The sequence below is a fragment of the Tamandua tetradactyla genome, chromosome X (genome assembly GCF_023851605.1).
Source record: "Tamandua tetradactyla isolate mTamTet1 chromosome X, mTamTet1.pri, whole genome shotgun sequence".
Taxonomy (NCBI): Eukaryota; Metazoa; Chordata; class Mammalia; order Pilosa; family Myrmecophagidae; genus Tamandua; species Tamandua tetradactyla.
In genome coordinates this window covers 122,971,475-122,992,564 of record NC_135353.1, presented here as the reverse complement: position 1 = coordinate 122,992,564, position 21,090 = coordinate 122,971,475, and the positions used below count along the sequence as shown (strand labels likewise).

Genomic DNA, 21,090 nt, shown 5'->3' with positions numbered 1-21,090 from the left:
TTTATCCTCTATCTTTCCTTCTAATTTCATACGTACCCCCAGTACTTCCCCCTTAATCATACTCACATTCACCTTCATTCAGTGTACTTATAGTATTGTGATACAATCAGGTATTGTGCTCTCCATTTCTGAATTTTTACAGTCAGTCCTGTTGCACACTCTGTATTCCTTCAGCACCAAATGCCCAATCTCTACCCTGTTTCTATCTCCTGATAACCTGCGTCCTTAACTTCAACTCTCAAAGTTCACTCATTAATGTTAGTTCATATTAGTGTGGCCATAGAGTATTTGTCCTTTTATTTCTGCCTGGTTTCACTTAGCATGATGGCCTCAAGATTCATCCATGTTGTTACATGCTTCATGACTTTATTTTGTCTTATAACTATGTAATATTCCATTGTATGTATATACCATAGCTTGTTCAGCCACTCATCCATTGATGGACATTTGGGCTATTTCCAGTTCTTGGCTATATGACGTTATTAATAATTGCCATTTTTCCCTTTATAATGCCTCCAGAATCTTTAGTGATGTTACTTTTTCTTTTCTAATATTATTTGTGCTTCATCTTTTTTTCTTTTACCAGACTTACCCAGTGTATTTATTACTCTTCACAAAATACGACTACCGGTTTGATCAGTCATCTCTATTTTATATTTGTTTCTTGCTTGTTAATTTATGCTCTTAGTGAAGAGGCATCCATGCAGGGAGGGCAGCCTGTCATAGAGTGTCAGAACTGGAACAGAGAAAGGAGGGTATCCCCACAGAGGGGTTGCCTGTCATGGAGTGTGGGATCCCAGGCAGGGTGAGGAGGTCATCCATGTCAGGTGAGTTCAAGCCGAGTGAGAGGGGTGGGGAGTTTGATACTGAGTGTTATAACCCAAGAAGGGTGAGGAGAGTATCCATCCAGAGAGCTTACCCAGCATGTGGAATTGGAGCCCAGGTGGAGTTAGGAGGGCACCTATGTAGAACTGTGGGGTGGGCATGGAGGCCCAGCTTGAGGAGTCAGAGCCCTGGGCCTGAGGGTGGTCATGTGGAGGAGGAATCACCTGCAGCAATGGGAAATTGGTTACATGGAGAAGATGATAAAATAAGTAGATGTATTAAGGGTAATGGGAACCAGGTTTCCCATCATCAGAGAAAGGAGTTACAAACATAGAAAGAAAGGAAATGAAAATGAACCCTTTGGTGTTAGATTTGAATTGGAGGTACAGGTGTCAACTCATAGGAACTATATATAAAAAATATATATGAATACATTTATGGGTGTGTATATATATATATATATATATATATATATATATATATATATAGTTCCTATGAGTTCACTGAGAGAGCTTGGAAACAGCAATCCCCCAATAGCAATAAGCATACCTAGCATCCACATCTTTGTGATGATGAACCTGTAGTATCATGTTGTGCCAGAAAGTAAAGAAGTGCTAAAAGATGGTGGAATATATCCAAAAGGACAAAGGAGCTTGATGAGGAAATTTAAGATTTACATGTTCTTAGATTGCCTTTTCACAAAATATACAGCATCACTTCTGTGTTGCCCTTGTCAAAGTTGCATTGCTGGATCCAATCACAGACAGACCCAGCTGAGGGACATTCTACAGAATAACTGACCTATAACCTTCAGAAAGGTCAAAGTCCTGAAAGTGAAGGAAAGAAGTGTCCCAAGCTGATGGAAACTATAGAGACCTGACAACTGAATGCAAGACATGATTCTTAACCAGATCCTTGAGCTGTAAGTGCTATAAAAGATTTTATTGGTGTAATCGTCAAAACATAATGGGGTCTATGGACAAGATGGTGATGATTTTCTGATTTTGATGATTGGATTCTAGTTACTTAGGAGACTGTCCTTGTTTGGAGGAAATAGACACTGAAGTATTAAGGAGGTGGCATCAGTTTTGACAACTCATTCTTAAATGATACAGGAAAAAATTGTTTGTACCCTTGCAAAATTTTCTAAGTTTCAGATTGTCTCAAAATAAAATATTTTAAAAAAAATTTCTACTTTTATACCATTTACATTTTTTTAATTGGATAGAAAATGAAATGCACCTAAATTGAAATACACAGTGTTCATATCTATGAATTTTGATCAATCTGTAACCATCTGGGTAACCACATATAGAATATTTGAAACATCACAAAATGTTTCCTTTTACCTCTTCTAGTCTTCACCTATCTACAACCCTACAAGTGTAAACACTGATCTGCCTTTTGTCACTAAAAATCAGTTTTGATTTTTGTAAAGCTTTACATAAATGGAAGCATAGAGTATGTACACTTTTCTTTCTGGCTTTTTCTCAGAATAACGTGAGAGTCATTCATGTTTTTGGATGTATCAATGACTCATTTCTTTTTTTATTGCTGAGAAGTGTTCCATTATATGGATATAGTCAAATTTGATTATCTGTTCACCAGTTGATGGGCATATGATTTGTTTCCAGTTTTTGGTGTTTATGAATGACGCTTCTATTCAAGCCTATGTGTGAATAATATATAGGATTAGAATTGCTGGCTCTTTAATAAGTACATATTTAACTTTATAAGATACTTCCAAACTCATTTCCAAGATATTTTATATTATCTGCAGCAATGTATGAGAGTTGTAGTTGCTCCACAGCCTTGTCCATACTTGGTATTTCAATTTTTTTTATTTTAGCCATCATATTCCATTGGGCATACAGTGCATTTATAGTAGCATTTAGGGTTTTTTTAAAAATATTTTTGTTGTATACAACAAACAAACATACAAATATTCTTGACATACAAACATTCTGTATAAGGTGTACAATCAGTGGCTTACAATATCATCACATAGTTGTGTATTCGTCACCATGATCATTTTTTTTCAACATTTGCATCTCTCCAGCAGAAGAAATAAAAAAGAAAAAAGAAAAACTCATACATGCTATACCCCTTACCCCTACCTCTCCTTGACGACTAGTATTTCAATCTACTCAATTTATTTTAACCTTTGTTCCCCCTATTATTTGCTTATTTTTTCTCCATGTTTTTTACTCATCCATCCATATATCATAGATAAAAAGAGCATCAGACACAAGGTTTTCACAAACACACAGTCATATTGCAAAAGCTATATCATCATACAATCATCTTCAAGAAACGAGGCTACTAGAACACAGCTCTACAGTTTCAGGTACTTCCCTCTAGCCGCATTAATTAGTTTTTTTTTAATTAAATTTTTTTTATTGTGAAATATAACATATATACAAAAATGCAATAAATTTCAAAGTACATTTTAACAAGTAGCTATAGAGTAGATTTTAAAGTTTGGTATGGGTTATATTTCCACAATTTTTCATTTTTTCTTCTAGCTGCTCAAAGACACTGGAGACCAAATGAAATATCAATATAATGATTCAGCAGTCATACTCATTTGTTAAATCCTATTTTTCTATTATACTCCTCCTTCTCTTTAAATAACATATTACATAAAACCAATAAATTTCAAAGTACATTGCAACAATTAGTTGTAGAACAGATTTCAGAGTTTGGTGTGGGTTATAGTTCCACAATTTTAGGTTTTTATTTCTAGCTGCTCTAAGGTACTGGAGGCTAAAAGAAATATCAGCATAATGACTCAGTACTTATTCTCATTTGTTAAACCTAACCTTCTCTGTATAACTCCGCCTTCACCTTTGATCTTTCTCCCACTCTTTAGGGGTATTTGGGCTATGCCCATTCTAACTTTTTCATATTGGAAGAGGCTGTCGATAATATGGGGTAGAGAGATAGAACTACTGATGTTCTGGAGAGGCTGGCCCCTCTAGGTTTCAGGCCCCTCTAGGTTATCTGGTCCAGAGACCATCTGGAGGTTGTACATTTCTGGAAAGTTACCCTAGTGTGTGGAACCTTTGCAGAATCTTATATATTGCCTTGGGTGTTCTTTAGGATTGGCTGAAATGGTTTTGGTTGGGGGTTGGCAAGTTATGATAGGTAGCATGTCTAACTGAAGCTTGCCTTAAGAGGGACCTTCAGAATTTGATGGATGAGGAACCAAACGCTCAGGTCAAGTAATTTTCCTAAGTTGGTTCAGCTGGGTAGGCAGTGTTAGAGCTAGGCCTACAGATCTGGTATCTCCAAGGCCCACAGTTTTGTGAAGGCATAGCCTTTCATTCCAGCATTGGAGACATATTATTTCAATGAGTGTAGTCAGCTGTATGTCCTCACTGGTGCAGATCCTCTTTGAGGATTAGAGAAAGGAGCAGTTCTTTGATTCAGAGCTTAAATAAATAAATTCAGAACTTATGTTCTTAAATATGTCCACATATTTATCAGCAAATTACTCTTCCCCTCCATTTCTATGACGAGTAATCCTAATAATCAAATGCAATTTTCTTCACAAGCTACCACTCTTAGCTCCCAGAGACTTGGAAAGAAATGAATAAGAAAGGGTTAACTCTCATTTGCTTTTGAATGGCTTTTAATTAAATGCAGGTCCCAGTTTCAGAGGTTTTGGGCTGCTGCTAAAATAGTAGCCTGCTGTGTGACTAATGCTGAGGGGGAAGTCCTGGGTTTTCTTTTAAAAACTTGAAAGAAAGGGAGATGCCGTATATTTGGGGGAAATTGGCTTGAGGTATAGAAAGATTTGTGTAAATGAATCATTCCTCTCATTTGTATTTTTTGCCTCTACTACATTGTCCTAGAAGGAATCAAAGATACAATTAAAAGAACAGAGAAGCATCAAAACGGGTAAACAGGCAGTCCGGGACAATAACCTGGTGGGAGAAAGGAGTCCAAGGGGGTGGTTGAGCCAAGGATCTGAAACCCAACCTATGAAGAATCTGTTTGCAGATAACCAGCGAGTGGTCATTTTTATAGCACTGGTTAGCTGCCACTACTAAAACTCTAGAGAAAACGTATCCTCTTAACCAACTCTAAGGTATATGATTACTTCTTCTTGTTTGGTTGCTTAGAGAGCTTTCTTAGTTAGTGCTCAAGGACCAGGGAAGGCTTGAGTAATTGAAATCCAGCAGTAATTCCCAAGCCTAAAAATACATAAAAATAACAGCTCCTCCATCAGTCCTTTTATTTTTTTCAAAGAGTTTCAGTGGGAGGAAAAAAAAAGAGTGACCTCCAGAGTAACCTCTCGACTGTATTTGAACTCTCTCAGCCACTAGTACCTTATTTGTTACACATCTTTCCCCCCTTTTGGTCAGGATGACATTGTTGAACCCATGGTGCCAGGACCGGACTCATCCCTGGGAATCATCTCCCAACTTCTGTCTACTTTTTATTGAGCTTTTCATTTATAACTAATTTGTAGGAGTTCTTTTTATATTCTGTATGAATCTTTTGTGATATACATGAATATATAATTGTGTGTGTATTTATAATTATATAGACATATATGTGTATATATGGAATTAATATGTGTGTGTGCATGTGCATAAAATTTCCTCACAGTCTGTAAATTGCCTTTTTTCCTTAAACTTAAAAAAGTAATTCCAAACTTATGAGACAGTTGCAAAATAATATGAAACCCATACAGAGAACTCCAAACATACCCCTGTTCCGTATACCCAGGCCTACCAATTTTAACATTTTACCATATTTGCTGTATCATTTGATCTATCCATCTATCTCTCTATTTATCTAGCTATCAATCCATTCCTTGAACACTTGAGTGTAAGTTGTATACAGCATGCTCATTGACATTTAATACTGCCATATATATACATGAGAACAAGGATATTCACTTATATAACCACCTTAAGTGCAGTTATCAAGTTTAAGAAATCTAATATTGATATAAAGCTGACAGTCTGTATTGAGTTTTTCCATATGTTCCATTAATGTCCTTTTGAACTTTTTCTCCTGCCTTATTTGATCACATTGCATTTAATTGTCACTGTCTCTTCAGTTACTCATTTTTTTAAAATTATGAAAACATATGCATCAGAAACTTTCCTATTTCATCGACTTCCAAGCATATAATTCAGTGGGATTAATCACATTTACAATGTTGTACTACCCTTGCCACCACCCTTTGCCAGAAATTTCCTATCTCCCCAAGCAGAAATGCTATACCCATTATACATTAACTCCCCATTTCCCCTGCTCCCCGCCCCTGGTAACCTGTACTCTACCTCTTGTCTCAATGAGTTTCCATAGCCTAGCTATCTCATATAAGTGGAATCATATAACATCTGTCCCTTCATTATCTGAATTACTTTACTCAACATGATGCTTGTTTACAAGAATCACCCATGTAGTGGCATGTATAAGAAATTCATTTCTTTTTTGGCTTGAACAGTGGGAATTTATTAGCTTACAGTTTTGAGGCCAAGAAAATGCCCAAATCAAGGCATTATTAAGGCCATGCTTTCTTCTTGAAGACTGGCTGCTGATGATCCTTGTCTCCTCTGCCACATGGCAAGGCAAATGGAAATATCTGCTGGCCTCTCCCTTCTCTTCTGAGTTTCATTGATTTCAGCTTCTTGCTTCCTTGGCTTTCTCTCTCATTGTCTGAATTTCATCCCCTTTATAAAGGACTCCAGTAATAGGATTAATATCCATCCTGAATGAGATCCATTCACAAGAGGTCTTTATTTACATTGAAACACACTGAATCAATATAGTATAGTGATTGAAAACAACTCTGGAGCCAGAGTGCCTGGATTCTGGTTCTTCTGTTTTTCTTGGGAAAATTCCCTGACTTCTCTAGGTTTTAATTTTCCAACCCTGTAAATGATAATAATAGTGTCTACCTCTTGAGGTTGTTATGAGAATAAGTTAACATATAAAGCACCTTGAACAGTGTCTAGGATGAGGTGAGCACTATTTAAGTGTTTTTCACTGACATTTCTAGTGGTGGTGACGTCCTGATTTCCTCTTCTCCAGCCCTTCCAATAATTTTGTAAGCACCTAATTCCTCATAGTAAATCACTTTCTAAGGGGCTCAAGGAACATTTTAGGGATGATAGATAAATCCATTATCTTAATTTCTGGTGCTAGTGTCATAAGTATATATGTATATGTTAAAACTCATCGGATTATACATTTTAAACATGCAGTTTATGTCAATTATATTTCAATAGAGCTGTTAAAAATATACAAGAAAAATCATTTTCTACTTAAACAGAGTAGGTTTTTAAAAGATAAAATAGATTAATTGAGGGTATATACATACCATATAATCCATCCAAAGTGTACAATCAGTGGCTTTTAGTGTATTCACAGAATTGTGCATTTATCACCACAACCAATTTTAGAACATTTTCATTGATTCAAAAAGAAAAATTCCATGTCCCTTAGCAATCAATTCTCAATACTTGTATTCTATCCCAGCCCTACATAACCACTAATCTATTTCTGTCTCTATAGATTTATTTATATTTACATTTATATAAAGGGAATCATACAATATGTAGTACTTTGTGTCTGGTTTCTTTCATTTACAATAAATTTATTATTTTTTTTAATTAGGAAAGTTGTAAGTTTACAGAAAAAGTCTTAAAAAATACTGCACTAAGAAAAAAAAGGAAAGAAATATACCATTTCCATATTCACCCTGTAGTAGTTTGGAACTGTTACATACCCCAGAAAAGGCTGTGTTGTTTTAATTCATTCCTGTGGGTGCAGACATATTATGGGTGGGACCTATTGGTTAGGTTATTTTAATTAAGATGTGAACCACTACATTTAAAATGAGTCTTAATCCTTTTTACTAGAGTCCTTTATGAGAGGATAAAGGACAGAAAAAGCCCAGAGAGCTCAGAGAGGAGGTCACTGGTACCAGGAGCTGAAAGCAACAAAACCCAAGAGTAAAGGACCAGCAGATGCCAGCTATCTGCCTTGCTATCTGAGAGAGGAACCCCAGGTGCCAGCAGCCTTTCTTCAGAGAAGGTATCTTCCTCTTGATGCCTTAATTTGGACATGTTAATGGCCTTAGAACTGTAAATTTGTAAACTAATAAATTTCCACTGTAAAAGTCAGTCCATTTCTGGTATATTGCATTCTAGTAGCTTTAGCAAACCAAAACAGCCCCCTATTGTTGACAATTGTGTTAGTGTGGTACCTTTGTTGCAACTGATGAAAGAATATTAAAATAATACTATTAATTATAGTCCATAATTTACATTGAGTGTATTTTCCCATATACAACCCTGTTATTAACAGTGTCGCACATTTGTTATAATTGTATATACACTATTAGTGTTGTACATTTGTTATAATTCATGAAAGAAAATTCTTATATGTACTATTAACCACAGCCCATTGTCCACAACAGGGGTCACTGTATTATACAGGCTCATGTTTCTTCCTCTAGCTTTCTTTCTAGTAACATGCACAACAAAAACTTCCCCGTTCAACTATATTCTACATGCATAATTCAGCACTGTTAATTGCTCTCACAATCATGTGCTAGAATCACAACCATTCATTTATAAACTTTTATAATAAACCTAAAAAGAAATTCTGTACAAATTAAGCATCAGCTCCCCATTCTCTAGACTCTATCTTCTGGTAACCTATATTCTAGATTTTATGTCTATGAGTTTGCATATTATAATAGTTCATATTAGTGAGATCATATAGTATTTTTCCTTTTATGTCTGGCTTATTTCACTCAGCCTAATGTCCTCTGGTTTATCCATGTTGTAGCATGCATCAGGACTTCATTTCTTTTCACAGCTGAATAATATTACATCATATATATGTATATGTATATATAAAACACATTTTGTTTATCCATCAGGTGATGGACATTTGGATTGCTTCTACCTTTTGGAAATTGTGAATAATGCTGCTATGAACATCTGTGTGCAGTATCTGTTTGAATCCCTGCTTTAAATTCTTGTAGGCATATACCTAGTAGCAGGATTGCCAGATCATATTATAATTCTATACTTAGCTTCCTGAAGAACTGTTCCATGGTGGCTGAACCATTTTACATTCTCACCAGCAATGAATGGAATGTTCCTATTTCTCCATATCCACTCAAACTCTTGTAATTTTCTGTTTTGTAATAGTAGTTTACTAGTGGTGGTTTTGATTTGTATTTCCCTATTAGTTAGTGTTGTTGAGCATCTTTTCATGTGCTTTTTAGCCATTTCTATATGCTCTTTGGAGAGGATACCTCAAGAGGTAGACACTATTATTATCATTTACAGGGTTGGAAAATTAAAACCTATTAAAAGTCTTAAATAGAAATTTTAAGACTTTTGCCCAATTTTAAATTGGGTTGTTTGTCTTTTTATTGTTGAGTTGTAGGATTTCATATATACCCTTATCGAATGTGTGGTTTCCAAATATTTTCTCCCATTGAGTAGGCTGCCTTTTCACCTTTTTGACAAAGTCCTTTGATATGTAAAAGTATTCACTTTTGCAGAGGTGCCATTTATCTATTTTTCTTCTGTTGCCTGTGCTTTGGGTATAGAGTCTAAGAAACTATTGCCTAACAGAAGATCCTAAAGATGCTTTCCTAGATTTTATTCTGGAAGTTTTACTGTCCTGGTACTTATATTTTGGTGTTTGATCTATTTTGAATTAATTTTTTATATGGTGTGAGATAGGGGTGCTCTTTCATCTTTTCATTGGATATCCAGTTCTCCCAATTCCATATGTTGAAGAACCTATTTCCGAGTTGAGTGTACTTGGCAGCCTTGTTAAAAATCAATTGGCCATCTCTCTCCAGCCAACACAGCAAGCAGACTCACCACCCTCCCCCTGTCTATGTGGGACATGACTACCAGGGGTGTGGATCTTCCTGGCAGCGTGGGACAGAAATCCCAGAATGAGCTGAGATTCAGCATCAACGGATTGAGAAAAACTCTAGAATGAGCTGAGACCCAGCATCAAGGGATTGAGAAAACCTTCTCAACCAAAAGGGGAAAGAGTGAAATGAGACAAAGTGTCAATGGCTGAGAGATTCCAAACAGAGTCGAGAGGTTATCCTGGAGGTTATTCTTATGCATTAAGTAGATATCACCTTGTTATTCAAGATGTAGTGGAGAGACTGGAGGGAACTTTCTGAAAATGTAGAGCTGTTGTGCTGGTTTGAAAGGAAGTATGCCCCCTAAGAAAAGCCATGCTTTAATATAAATCCCATTTCATAAAGGTAGAATCATCCCTATTCAATACTGTATATTTGAAACTGTAATGAGATCATATCCCTGGTTGATGTGATTTAGTTAAGAATGGTTGTTAAACTGGATTAGGGGATGACATGTCTCCACCCATTTGAGTGGGTCTTGATTGGTTTATTGGAGTCCTATAAAGAGGAAATATTTTGGAGAATGAGAGATTCAGAGAGAGTGACACTACGAAGCAGAGAGTCCTTCAGCCAGCGATCTTTGGAGATGAAGAGGGAAGATGCCTCCCGGGGAGCTTCATGAAACAGGAAGCCAGGAGAGAAATCTAGCAAATGACGCCGTGTTTGCCATGTGCCCTTCCAGCTGAGAGAGAAGCCCTGACTGTGTTTGCCACGTGCCTTCTCACTTGGGAGAGAAACCCTGAACTTCATCGGCCTTCTTGAACCAAGGTATCTTTCCCTAGATGCCTTTGATTGGACATTTCTTTAGACTTGTTTTAATCGGGACATTTTCTAGGCCTTAGAACTGTAAACTTGCAACTTATTAAATTCCCCTTGTTAAAAGCCATTCCGTTTCTGGTATATTGCATTCCATCAGCTAGCAAACTAGAACAACTGTGTTCCAGTAACCATATTTCTTGATGACAATTGTATACTGATATAGCTTTCATAATGTGACGTGTGATTGTGAAAACCTTGAGTCTGATGCTCCTTTTATCTACCTTGTCAACAGATGAGAGGAACATATGGAATAAAAATAAATAATGGGGGAACAAATGTTAAAATAAATTTAGTTTGAAATGCTAGTGATCAATGAAAGGGATCAGTAAGGGGTATGGCCTGTAAACTTTTTTTTTCTGTTTGTTATATTTTTCTGTTGTCTTTTTATTTCTTTTTATGAATTGATGCTAATGTTCTGGGAAATGATCATGATGATGAATATGCAACTATATGATGATATTGTGAATTGCTGAGTGTATGTGTTGGGAATGTTTGTTTCTTGTAATTTTTTTAATTAATAAAAAATTTTAAAAAAATCAATTGGCCATGCAGTTTGGCAGCTCCTCAGAAAGCTGAATATAGAATTGCCGGGTCACACGGTATTTAGATACCTAAATACCATTGCTAGGTATCTACTTGGAGGACATAAGGGCAAAGACACAAAGAGACATTTGCACACCAATGTTTATAGCAGCATTATTTACAATTGAAAGAGATGGAAACAGCCAAAATGTCCATCAACAGAAGAGTGGCTAAACAAACTGTGGTGTATACATATGATGGAATATTATGTAGCTTTAAGACAGAATGGAGTTATGAGTTATGTAACAACATGGATGAACCTTGAGGCCATTGTGCTGAGTGAGATTAACCAAAAGCAGAGGGACAAGTGCTGTATGGTCTCACTGATATGAACTGACATTAGTGAATAAACTTGGAATATTTCGTTGGTAGCGGAGACCACCAGGAGATAGAAATAGGGTAAGAGATTGGGTAATTGTAGCTGAGGGGATACAGATTGTGCAACAAGACTGAATGTGAGGACTCAGAAATGGATGGCACAGTACTGCCTAACTGTAATACAGTTATGTTAAAACACTGAATGAGGCTGCATGTGGGAGTGGTGGAGGGAGGAGGGCTGAAGTCAGAAAGAAAGATGTTAGAGATTGAGATGGTGTAATCTAGGAATGCCTGGGGTGTATAATGGTAGTGACTAAACGTACAAATTTTGGGAATGTTTGTGCATGGGGAAGAACAAAGGAATGTCGTTACTGCAGGATGCTGAAAATAGATGGTAATTAATATTTTAAAATCTCACCTTATGTGTAAGACTGGAGCAAGAAGTCTTTATTTGGTACAAAGTTTGTGTTTTGGCTAGAGCATTTGCTAATATAACTTATGTAGATAGTTTGATTGAATGCCATAAGTGCTTGGAATCTCAGGTAGGACATGAGCTTTTGTTGGTTTGTCCAGAGTGATGCCCCGATGAATCCCAGAGTGATTCGATCAGTGAGTGGAAAAGTGTTTGCAGGTCCCCTTCAGGGAATGATGAGAATGGGGAGAAATTCAATTTCCCCAAGTTGAGTTCTTGATGTTCTCGCGAGCAGTGTGGACAACCAAGATCATGGGCTGAGCCTCCAGTCTTGGGGTTCGTTCATATGAGGCTTGACTCCACAAAGGATAGGTCAAGCCTACTTAAAATTAGGCCTAAGAGTCACCCCCAAGAGAACCTCTTTTGTTGCTCAGATGTGGCCTATCTCTCCAGACAACACAACAAGTAAGCTCACCACCCTCCCCCTGTCTATGTGGGACATGACTCCCAGGGGTGTGGACCTTCCTGGCAATGTGGGGCAAAAATCCTAGAATGAGCTGAGACTCAGCATCAAGGGATTGAGAAAAACCGTAGAATGAGCTGAGGCTCAGCATCAAGGGATTGAGAAAACCTCTAGAATGAGCTGAGACTCAGCATCAGGGGATTGAGAAAACCTTCTCGGCCAAGGGGGGGAAGAGTGAAATGAGACAAAGTGTCAATGGCTGAGAGATTCCAAACAGAGTCGAGAGGTTATCCTGGAGGTTATTCTTTCGCATTAAGTAGCTATCACCTTGTTATTCAAGATGTAGTGGAAAGGCTGGAGGGAACTTTCTGAAAATGTAGAGCTGTGTTCCAGTAGCCATGTTTCTTGATGACAATTGTATAATGATATAGCTTTCATAATGTGACGTGTGATTGTGAAAACCTTGAGTCTGATGCTCCTTTTATCTACCTTGTCAACATAAGAGTAGAACATATGGAATAAAAATAAATAATAGGGGGAACAAATGTTAAAATAAATTTAGTTTGAAATGCTAGTGATAAATGAAAGAGAGGGGTAAGGGGTATGGTATGTATAATTTTTTATTTTCTTCTGTTTTCATTTTATTTCTTTTTCTGTTGTCTTTTTATTTCTTTTTCTGAATTGATGTAAATGTTCTAAGAAATGATGAATATGCAGCTAAGTGATCATATTGTGAATTACTGATCAAATAAGTTAATGTTTTATTTCATTTGTTAAAATTTTAATTAATAATTAAAAATTAAATAATTTTAATTAATTAAAATTGAATGATTATTAATTAAATAATTAATTAATTAATTAAAATCAATTGGCCATGGATATGAGGATCTATTTCTGAACTCTCAAACTGATTTCGTTGGTCGATGTATCTATTCTTGTGCTAGTGCCATGCTATTCTGACAACTGTAGCTTTCTAATATGCCTTAAAGTCAGGAAGTATGAGTCTTTCAACTTCATTCTTTCTTTTTCAAGGTGTTTTTAGCTATTTGGAGCTCCTGACCCTTCCAAATAAATTCAATACTTGGCTTTTCCATTTCTGCAAAATAAGCTATTGAAATTTTGATTGGGATTGCATTGAATCTGTACATGATTTTGGGTAGAATTGACAACTTAGTGATATCCCATTTAGATTCCACTTATTTAGGTCTTCTTTGACTTCTTTTAGCAATGCCTTGCAGTTTCCTGTGCACAAGATCTTTATATCCTTGGTTAAATTTATTCCAAAGTATTTGATTCTTTAAGTTGCTGATGTAAATCAGATTTTTTTCTTGATTTCCTCCTCAACATGTTTATTACTAGTGTATGGAAACCCTACTGATGTTTGCATGTTGATCTTGTACCCCATCACTTTGCTGAATTTTTTTTTTTAGCTCTAGCAGCTTTGCTGTAAATTTTTTCAGTACCTTTTATGTATAGGATCTTGTCATCAGCAAATAGGGAAAATTTTATTTCTTCCTTTCCAATTTGAATGCATTTTATTTCATTTTCTTGCATAATTGGTCTGGTTAGAACTTCCAGTACAATGTTGAATAACAATAGTGACAGTGGGCATCCTTTCCTTGTTGCACATCTTAGAGAGAAAGCTTCAATCATTCACTACTGAGTTTGATGTTAGCTGTGGCCTTTTAATATATGCCCTTTATCGTTGATGAAGTTTCCTTGTATTCCTATTTTTCTAAGTGATTTAACAAGAAAGTTTGCTGAATATTGTCAAATGCCTCTTTGTGTTAATCACGATGATCATGTGGGTTTTTTCCCTCCTTTGTTAAAATGGGTACTTAATTAATTGATTTACTTATGTTGAATCACCCTTAAATACCTAGGATAAAATCCACTTAGACATTTGGTGGGTTTTATTGAATTGCTGTTGGATTCAATTTGCAAGTATTTTGCTGAGGATTTTTATATTGAAATTCATTAGAGAAATTGGTTTGTAGTTCTCTTTCCTTGTAGTATCTTTATGAGGCTTTAGTATTACAGTGATATTGGCTTCATAGAATGAGTTAGATACTGTTCCCTCTTCTTCAATTTTTTTTGGAAGAGTTTGAGCAGGAATGGTATTAATTCTTCTTGGAGTGCTTGGTAAAATTCACCTGTGAAGCCATCTGGTCCTGATTTTTTCTTTTTGGGGAGGTTTTTGATAATTGGTTCAATCTCTTTACTTGTGATTGGTTTGTTGAAGTCTTCTATTTCTTCTCAAGTCAGTGAAGTGTTTCTGTTTTCCTAGGAAATTGTCCATTTCATTTAAGTTTTCTAGTTTGTTGGCATACAATTGTTCATAGTATCTTCTTAAGATCTTTTTATTTCTTTGAGATCTGTGGTAGTGACCCCCTCTCTCATTTCTTTTTTTTTTCGCCTCCCACACACCTGACATTTGTATGATTTACTCCTTTTATAAAATGCAGTTTTATTGAGATATATTATATATTCACATACCATATAATCATCCAAATTGTACAATCAGTGGTTCACAGTATTATCAAATAGCTGTGCATTTGCATCACAATAGATTTTTAAAGATCTTCATTACTCAAAAAAAAAGAATGAAAGTAAAAAAAACAATACCCAAAACATACGATACCCTCCTTCACCCCCTATTATTCATTTATTTGCTCTCTTTTTCTTTTCTTACTCATGTGTACATATACTGGACAAAGGAAGTGTCAGTCACAAGGTTTTTACAATCACACACACAACTTAAAAGCTCCATAATTATTCAATCATTTTCAAGAATCAAAGCTATTGGATTACAATTCAACAGTTTCAGGTATTTTCCTCTAGCTACTCTAATACACCAAAAACTGAAAAAGGATATCTATATACTGCATAAGAATAACCTCCAGAAAGACCTCTTGATTCTGTTTGAAATCTCTCAGCCACTGAAATTTTATTTTGTATCATTTCTCTTTTGATCAAGAAGTCTTCCTCAATCCCATGATGCCAGGCTCAGGCTCATCCTCAAGGGTCATGTCCCACATTTCCAGGGAGATTTAAACCTCTGGGAGTCAGGTCCCATGTTGGGGGGAGGGCAGTGAGTTTGCCTGCCGAGTTGGCTTAGAGAGAGAGCAACAAAAGAGGTTCTCTGGGGGTGTTTTCTAGGCATAATTATAAGTAAGCTTAGTTTCTCCTTTATAGGAATAAGTTTCATAAGGGCAGGCCCCAAGATCAAGGGCCTGGTCCATCCAATTGGCAATCCCAATGCTTGCAAGAATATCAGGTCTTCCCCAGGTGGGGAAGTTTAGTATTTCCACATTTTCCCCAGTCCTTCAAGGGGATTTTGCAAATACTTTTAAATCTTTTGCCCAGATTACTCTGGGATGTATTGGGGTATCACACCAAACTGTACAAATCAACAAAATCTCTCTCCCTATTTAAGGTTTCATGAACTTATGGTGTTTGAATAAGCTGACCATACAGGTTAAATTAGATAGCATGCTACTGAAAATATAAATTTTGTACCAAATAAACATCTCTCCCTTTGGTCTCACACAGAAGTTGAAGTTTTAAGATATGGACCATAGGGTAGCATATTATCCAATTTAACTTGTATGGTCAGTTTACATGAACACAATAATTACATGGAATCTTGACTAGGATGAGAGATCTTGTTGGTTTGTCCAGGTTAGTGTGATGCTCCGATATATCCCAGACTAATTTGGGCAAAGAATAAAAAAGTTTGTACAAAATCCCATTAGGGTACTGGAGAAAAAGGGAAAGATATTAAACTTCACCATCTGGGGAATTTCTGATATTCTCACAACTAATAGGGCAACCAGTTCAATAGACTGAGCTCTAATTCATGGGGCTTGCTGCTATGAAGCTTATTCCTGCAAAGAAGAACCTAACCCTACTGATAATTATGCCTTGAGGTTCACCCCTATGAAACTTATTCCTACAAAGGATGAGATCAGCCTACTTAAAATTAGGGCTAAGAGTCACCCCCAGAGAACCTCATTTTGTTTCTCAGATGTGGCCTCTCTCTTTAAGCCAACTCAGCAGGTGAACTCACTGCCCTCCCCACTATGTGGGACATGACTTCCATGGCAATGTGGCAATGTGGGACAGAACTCCTCGTATGAGCCAGGACCCAGCATCAAAGGATTGAGAAAGCCTTCTTGACCAAAAGGGGAAAGAGAGAAATGAGACAAAATAAAGTGTCAGTGTCTGAGAGATTTCAGAGTCAAGAGGTTTTCCTAGAGCTTATTGTTACGCATTCTGTAGATATTCCTTTTAGTTTATGGTGTATTGGAGTGGCTGGAGGGAAATCCCTGAAACTGTTGAGCTGCGTTCCAGTAACCTTGACTCTTGAAGACAATTGTATAAAGATATAAGTTTTACAATGTGACTGTGGAGATTGTGAAAACCTTGTGTCTGTTGCTCCTTTTATCCAGGGTATGGATAGATGAGTAAAAAAAAAAATAAGGATAAAGAATAAATAAATAATAGTGGGGGCAAAGGGTAAAATAAATTGGGTAGATAAAAATACTAGTGGTCAATGAGAGGGAGGGGTAAGGCGTATGGTATGTATGAGATTTTTTCCTTTTTATTTCTTTTTCTGAAGTAATGCAAATGTTCTAAAAAATGATCATGGTGATGAATAAGCAACGCTGTAATGATATTGTGAGCCATTGATTGTACACCATGTATGGAATGTATGTGTATGAAGATTTATCAATCGAAGTTTTTTTTAAAAAAAGAACACTGCTAAGACACAGTATAAGAAAAAATTCAAAACGAATTCTGAGTCAAAGATTATTTTTTAATTGAATTGACTTGTTTGAAGAAAATACTAAAAATATTAGGTATGTAATTTTTAACAATAAACTGAAAATAATACTCTGAAATAAAAAGAAAATATGGACCATATCATCCTTTACCTGTATTCTGATTTACTTTAGTCCTATCCAGATCAGCTTCATTCATATCTCTAGTCAAAGCCTGATCACTTTTTCAACTTTTTAAAACAGTTCCTGTATGAGGTAATACTGACTTTCATATCTTCAGAGCTTTAACTCTGAGTCTCAGGTGCCACATAAATACCCAAAGTTTCTGGGAACAACCAGGTTATATATAAACAGCTCAGTATCTTAGAATTTAGAAATAACAATTGCAACTCCTGAATATATGTGACTGAGCAAGAGGTTACAATCTAGGACCCTATACAATAGGCCCCTACATGATAACCCATGCTCTCAACTTCAATTCATCAGGTTTGTACATTAGAGTTAATCCATGAGTGAGGCATAGTATTTGTCTTTTTGTTTCTGCCATTTCATTCAACCATATAGACCTTAAGGTTCATTCACCTAGCTGCATGCCTCAAAACTTCATTTCTTCTTGCAGCCACTCAGTAGTCCATTGTATATATACACCACAGTTCTCCCTTCCTTTCCCTCAGTCATACCTTTAGGCCACATCCATCCATTGGGAATCACAAACACTGCCACCTAAACATCAGTGTGCAAATGTCCATTCATATCCCCACACACAGTTCCTCCAGGTATATACTAAGCAATGGGGTTGCAGGATCATGTGGCAACCCCACACCTAGCCTCCTGTGGAAATACCATATTGTCCTCCAAAGGGGTTGCACCGCTCAGCTTCCCTACCAACAGTGAATAGGTACGTCTCTTTCTCCACATTTTCTCTACCACCTGTTTCTCTCTGTTCATTTTTAAACAGCTTTATTCACACATCATACAATCCAACCTAAGTAAATAAACATGACTTTGCCAACATAATCTATATGAAGACATTTCCTTTTCTTCCGCAACGAATCCATAACCCCTGCTTGTTGACGTTTACTTCTGGCATAATGCCTTTGTTGCATTCAGTAGAAGCATATTACAATGTTACTGTTGACTATAGACCCTAGCTTGCATTTATTGTACATTTTCCTGTATAGTATCCAATTTCAACACCCATGCAGTGTGGACATTCATTTGTTCTCATGCAAAAACATTTTTATATTTGTACATTTAATCACTATCATTGTCCACTCTAGGCACTCTTAAGTTATACCACCTCAGTCTTTATCCTATATCTTTCCTTCTGGTTTCATAGTGCCCCAGCCCTACTCCCTCAGTCATACTTCCATTCAGCTTCATTCGTACACTTATATTATCGTGCTATAATCAGGTAGCATTGTGCTATCCATTTCTGAATTTTTACAATCAATCCTGTTGCACAATCTGTGTTCCTTCAGTGCCAAATGCCCAATCTCTACCCTATTTCTATCTCCTGATAACCTCTGTTCTTAACCTTAACTCTCAAAGTTCATTAATGTTAGTTCATGTTAGTGAGACCATACAGTATTTGTCATTTTGTTTCTGGCTAATTTTACTCAGCATAATGTCCTCAATGTTCATTCATGTTGTTACATGCCTCATGAGTTTCTATCTTACAGCTTATAATATTCCATTGCATGTATGTACCACAGCTTGTTTAGCCACTTGTCTGTTGATGGACATTTAGGCTGTTTCCATCTTTTGGCAATCATAAATAATGCTTCTATAAACATTAGTGTGCAAATGTCTGTTTGTATCCTTGCCTTTAGTTCCTCTGAATATATACCTAGTAATGGGATTGCTGGATCATATAGCAATTCTATACTTAGCTTCCTTAGGAACTGCCAAACTGCTTTCCAAGGTGGTTGTACCATTTTACATTCCCACCAACATGGATAAGTGTGCCTCTTTCTCCACATCCTCTCCAGCACTTACCGTTTTCTGTTTTTATAGTGGCCATTCTAGTAGGTGTGAGATAATATCTCATTGTGATTTTGATCTGCATTTCCCTAATAGCCAGCGAAGTTGAATATCTTTTCATGTGCCTTTTAGCCATTTGCATTTCCTCTTCTGAAAAGTGTCTGTTCATGTTTTTTGTCCATTTTTTTTCAATTGGGTTCTTTGTCTTTTTGTTGTTGAGTTGAAGAATCTCTTTCTATATTCTGGATACTAAACCCTTACCTGATATGTGGTTTACGAATATTGCCTCACATTACATAGGCTGCCTTTTTACTTTCCTGACAAAGTTCTTTGATGAACAAAAGTGTTTAATTTTGAGGAGATCCCATTTATTTCTTTTTTAATGCTCATGTTTTGGATGTGAGGTCTAGCAAACCACCTCCTATTACAAGATTTATATGATATTTCCCTAATTTTCTTCTAAAAGTTTTATGGTTTTAGATCTAATGTTTAGAACTTTGATTCATTTTGAGTTCATTTTTGTATAGGGTGTGAGATATGGATCCTCTTTCATTCTTTTGCATATGGCTATCCAGTTCTCCATGCACCATTTATTGAAATGGCTGCTCTGTCCCAGGTGTGTTGGCTTAATCACCTTATCAAAGATCAATTGTCCATAGATGAGAGGGTCTATTTCTGAACACTCAATTTGATTCCATTGGTCAGTATATCTATCTTTATGCCAGTACCATGCTGTTTTGACCACTGTAGCTTCATAATATGCTTTAAAGTCAGGTAGTGTGAGACCTCACACTACATTTTTCTTTCTCAGAATATTTTAGTTATTTGGGTCACCCTGCCCTTCCAAATAAGTTTGGTTATTGTTTTTTCTATTTCTGCAAAGTAAGTTGTTAGGATTTTAATTGGTATTGCATTGAATGTATAAATCAAATTGGGTAGAATTGACATCTTATCTATATTTAGTCTTCCAATCCATGAACACAGTATGCCCTTCCATTTATTTAGGTCTTCCATAATTTATTTTAACAATTTCTTATAGTTTTCTGTATATAGGTCTTTTGTATCATTAGTTAAATTTATTGCTAAGTATTTGATTCTTTTGGTTGCTATTTTAAATGGAATTTTTTTCTTGATTTCCTCCTGAGATTACTAGTGTATAGAAACACTATTGATTTTGTGGTGTTGATCTCAGCCACTTTGTTCAGCTCATTTATTAGTTCTAGTAGTTCTACTGTAGATTTGTTTGGATTTTCCGCATATAGTATCATGTCATCTGCAAACAGTGAGATTTTTACTTTCTTCCTTTCCAGTTTGGATGCCTTTTATTTCTTTTTCTTTTTGCTCTAATTGCTCTGGCTGGAACTTCCAGCATAGTGTTGAATACCAATGGTGACAGTGGGCATCCTCGTCTTGTTTCTGATCTTAGAGGGAAAGCTTTCAGTCTTTCCCCATTGAGTATGATGTTAGCTGTGCTTTTTTTCATATATTCCTTTAATCATGTTGAAGAATTTGCCTTCTTTTCCTATCCTTTGGATTTTTTCATCAAGGAGGGATGGGGAATTTTATCAAATGCCTTTTTGGCATTAATCAATATGATCATGTGGTTTTTCCCCCTTTGATTTATTCATATGGTACATTACATTAATTGATTTACTTATGTTGAACCAGCCTTGCATACCTGGATTAAATCCCACTTGGTCATGGTGTATAATTGTTTTAAATGAGCTGCTGGATTTGATTTGCAAGTGTTTTGTTGAGGATTTTTGCATCAGTATTCATTAAAGAGATTGGTCTGTTATTTTCCTTTCTTGGAGTATCTTTGTCTGTCTTTGGTATGAGGGTGATATTGGCTTCATAGGATGAGTTAGGTAGCTTTCCCTCCTCTTCAGTTTTTTTGAAGAGTTTGAGCAGGAGTGGTACTAATTCTTTCTTGAATGCTTGGTAGAATTCACATGTGAAGCCATCTGGTCCTGGA

At 36.2% G+C, this 21,090-nt stretch overlaps 1 long non-coding RNA gene across 1 annotated transcript in view; it reads left to right on the top strand.

Annotated features, from left to right (window-relative positions):
* The first annotated feature begins 7,713 nt into the window (after positions 1 to 7,713).
* The window catches only part of LOC143670358 (uncharacterized), a 32,595-nt gene continuing 19,218 nt past the window's right edge, over positions 7,714 to 21,090 (top strand). Inside the window, exon 1 of the long non-coding RNA XR_013169336.1 lies at positions 7,714 to 7,884. This is a non-coding gene — a long non-coding RNA (uncharacterized LOC143670358). The remainder of the gene's footprint in view (positions 7,885 to 21,090) is intronic.